The following is a 3,848-nucleotide window of genomic DNA, read 5'->3' as shown; positions in this document are numbered from 1 at the left end:
TTATTAAATATCAAAATTTAATACTAGCTATGTGGGCGCTTATTATAATATGATATTAATTTTCCACATTTTCTCCATCTCCATCTGTCTTCTTTGTTTTCTAAAGTAACATTTTTGTTTTCAAAGCCTCTACTGTTATCCTTGCGCTCCACGTCATCCATGTATTTTATATAGATGAGAAATTGATATGAATGTATTTCTCATTTGTATGTAAAATTTCGTAAGTTTCCTAGGATTTTGCAAGGGCTAAGCTAAGAATGAAGACGCTGCTTCTTCTGCCTCTTCTGATCATCTGGCAAAGCCTTCTAATTATACTGATCAACAAGCCCTCATGGTTTTTAAGGCTTGTCTACTTCTGGATCCATACAACTCCCTCCTCGACAGGTCTCCCAATCACACCTTCTGCAATTGGACTGGCATTATCTGCTCTTCTCGTCGACAGCGTGTGGTTTCACTGAATCTCACAGGTATGGGATTACTTGGCCCAATCTCTCCCTTTCTGGGAAACCTTTCCTTCCTTAGACTACTCGCTCTCAAACATAATGGCTTCTACGGCCATATTCCTTATCAACTTGGAAGGATTTTTCGCTTAAGAAAGCTTCGGTTGGCTTATAAAAATCTAAGTGGAAGCATTCCCCCTGAAATGTGTCTGCTTTCAAATCTACAAGGAATAGGATTAGGAATAAACAAATTGACAGGAATAATTCCACCTTTCTTTGGAAACATGTCCTCCTTAATAATATTTGACTTAGCCCAAAATAGACTCCATGGTGGTATTCCTGCTGAATTGGGTATGCTCAGTCAGCTGAAGTGGCTTGCTCTTGACATCAACAACTTCACAGGATGGATCTCCGCCGCCATTTCCAATTGCACTGGGCTCCTAATGTTAGAGTTAACTCTGAGCCAATTAAGCGGCCCAATTCCATGGGAGTTGGGGAGGCTGACAAAGTTGCAAGAATTGTACTTGGGGGGAAACCAACTCACTGGGGAAATACCCAGCTCATCGACTAATTGTACTCAACTGCAAGTGCTGGCTTTGTGGAAAAACCAACTCAGCGGCACAGTGCCCCTCGAAATTGGGAAAATGCGGCAGCTGACAGTGTTAGAATTGTGGAGAAACCATCTTGTGAGTGGAACTAGGGGCTTGTCTATTATATCAGTGTTAACAAATTGCTCTGGCCTGGAAATTCTTGATTTGGGGCATAATCATCTCACTGGCGTCCTCCCACCTTCAGTTGGAGGCCTTTCAAATTTACTCTCTATTTTATCATTAGGGTCAAATGAAATTGGGGGAAACATACCAGAGGAGATTGGTAACCTCACAAATGTAGCAACAGTAAGCTTAGAAGAAAACCCATTTAATGGGACCATTCCATTCACGTTCAGCAAACTTCAGAATCTCGAAAGATTATTCCTTGGCAAAACCAATTTACAGGGAAGAATTCCAGAAATGTTTGATCAATCAAAAAAGCTTGGATTGTTGTCACTGAGCAATAACATGATTTCAGGGGAAAATCCTCATAGCCTTGGCAACCTTCCACAATTAAGAAGGCTTCTTCTTGATCACAATCAACTATCAGGAAACATACCAGCTAGTTTAGGTAGAAGCAAGACTCTAGAATTGGTGGACTTGTCGCACAACAAACTAGTGGGAAATATACCTCCTGAAGTTGCTGGTCTTCAAAATCTCCAGATCTATTTCAACGTTTCCGGAAATTTCCTCCAAGGTTCTATTTTGGAGATGAGCAAAATGATTATGGTTTTAGCCATAGACGTTTCTCAGAACAATTTCTCGGGTAGCATTCCTAGTGCACTGGCAAGCTGCAAGGGGTTGGAGTATCTAAATCTTTCTATGAATGCGTTTGAGGGGCCAATCCCTACATCTTTGGCAGACCTACAAAATCTGCAGTACATGGATCTTTCATGTAATAATTTGTCAGTTATGATACCGGTAGCTTTCAAAAAGATGAAAATGCTCCAGCACATCAATCTGTCATCAAACGGGTTAACTGGACAGGTCCCAAAGGAAGGAGCTTTCACAACACTTGATGCCTCAGAAATTATGGGAAATCTTGGACTCTGTGGTGGATGGATGAACTTGCCACCATGCTCTCATTCCAAACAAAAGAAATCATCAATCTTGAAAAAGGTAACAATTCCAGTTGTAGTTGGGATTACAATTTTGATCATGTCTCTCCTGTTGGTAGGAATTTTCTATAGGTCATGCAAAGATTCCAGTATTCCTGTTCTTAAAGTATGGCCTCTAGCAATTTCATATAAAGAACTTATAGCTGCAACTAATGGGTTCAGTGATGATAATCTTATAGGAATTGGTAGTTTTGGTGTCAGTTTATAAGGGGATTTTAAGTAGTGGTATAAATGTTGTTGTTAAAATTCTTAAGTTGCAAGATGAATGTGCTCACCAAAGTTTTAAAAGAGAATGCAATGTATTAAAGAGAGTTCGGCATCGTAACATAATTCAAATCATTTCAGCGTGTTCCAACCTTGACTTCAAAGCCTTAATTCTTCTACTAATGTCAAATGGAAGTTTAGAGAGATGGATGTATCCTTGTGAAGGGGATGAGTGCAGATTAAATTTAAATGATCGAATAAGATTAGCAATGGAGATAGCACAAGGAATGGCATATCTTCACCATCACTCATTTGTTCAAGTTATTCACTGCGACCTCAAGCCCAACAATATTTTATTAGGAGATGATATGACTTCATACATAGCAGATTTTGGCCTTTCTAGCCTTATATTTGGCAATTTTGTGGATCCTCTAACTTCTACAAATGCACTTAAAGGATCTATTGGCTACATTGCACCAAGTATAGATTTCTTCTTTTTGTACTCTACATTTCATTGGTTTACTTGTTTATCATGTAAATAATTAAGTGCTTCAAAAGATTTAAAGAAATTAATTCTTGTTTATTTGTTATCATAGAATATGGAACAAGTGGAAATTTGACTACAAAAGGAGATGTTTACAGTTACAGAATTTTGGTTTTAGAGTTGTTGACAAGGAAATGACCAACAAATGATATGTTTAGGGAAGGAACCAGTCTATGAAAATGGATAGAAATGCATTTTCCAAATAGAATTTCACATGTGGTGGATAGTTGTCTTCTCATAGGTGCTCATGAATCAGAGACATCAATGAAAATGGAATGCCTTACCCAAACTATACAGATTGGTTTATTTTGTACAAGGGAGCTGCCTCCAGAGAGACCTAATATGTCTGTGGTAGTTGATAGATTAAATACAATTAGAAATGCATTCCTTAGTACCACAAAAAAATTTCAATTCCCAATCGATATCTCACCTTTTATTAATGATGAAAGAAATATGAAGACCACAGAATCAAGAAATTAGGGGAGGTTGGTCTACATCTACATCTTAAGCCCAAAGAATTTTTGTTACTTTATTTCTTGATAGTCTACTGTAATTAGAGAGAATAATGTTCAATGCATGCTATCTATATGGTATCATCTTGTGACATTCTTTAAGAAAAATATGTTTGAAATTATGAATATTTAAATGTGATATATATTTTGAACATATTAGTAAATTGGTTATATGGATATTTAGTTTTCACTACTTTTCTTGATATGAAATATTTTGTAAAAGTATTTATATATCTTAGGGGCTATGAATATTACGAGATTGAAAGAAGTGATATATTCATGTAAAAAATAGTATTCACCTTAAATTTAAATATTGTCCCCTTTCACCTATGTATGGATGATATTTTCAATCTAGTAATTACATAACCGACAATTTGATAGTTCTTACAAATTGTTCTACAATTACAAACTTCTCACTGACAATGTATTATTCCAACATT

At 36.7% G+C, this 3,848-nt stretch overlaps 1 pseudogene; it reads left to right on the top strand.

Annotated features, from left to right (window-relative positions):
- Positions 1-242: 242 nt before the first annotated feature.
- On the top strand, positions 243-3,376 carry LOC149561342 (uncharacterized; annotated as a pseudogene).
- Positions 3,377-3,848: the final 472 nt, after the last annotated feature.

The sequence above is a fragment of the Cupressus sempervirens genome, chromosome 4, assembly GCF_028749045.1.
Source record: "Cupressus sempervirens isolate cs-2001-9-10 chromosome 4, ASM2874904v1, whole genome shotgun sequence".
Lineage (NCBI taxonomy): Eukaryota > Viridiplantae > Streptophyta > Pinopsida > Cupressales > Cupressaceae > Cupressus > Cupressus sempervirens.
This window is presented reverse-complemented; position numbering and strand designations above follow the sequence as displayed.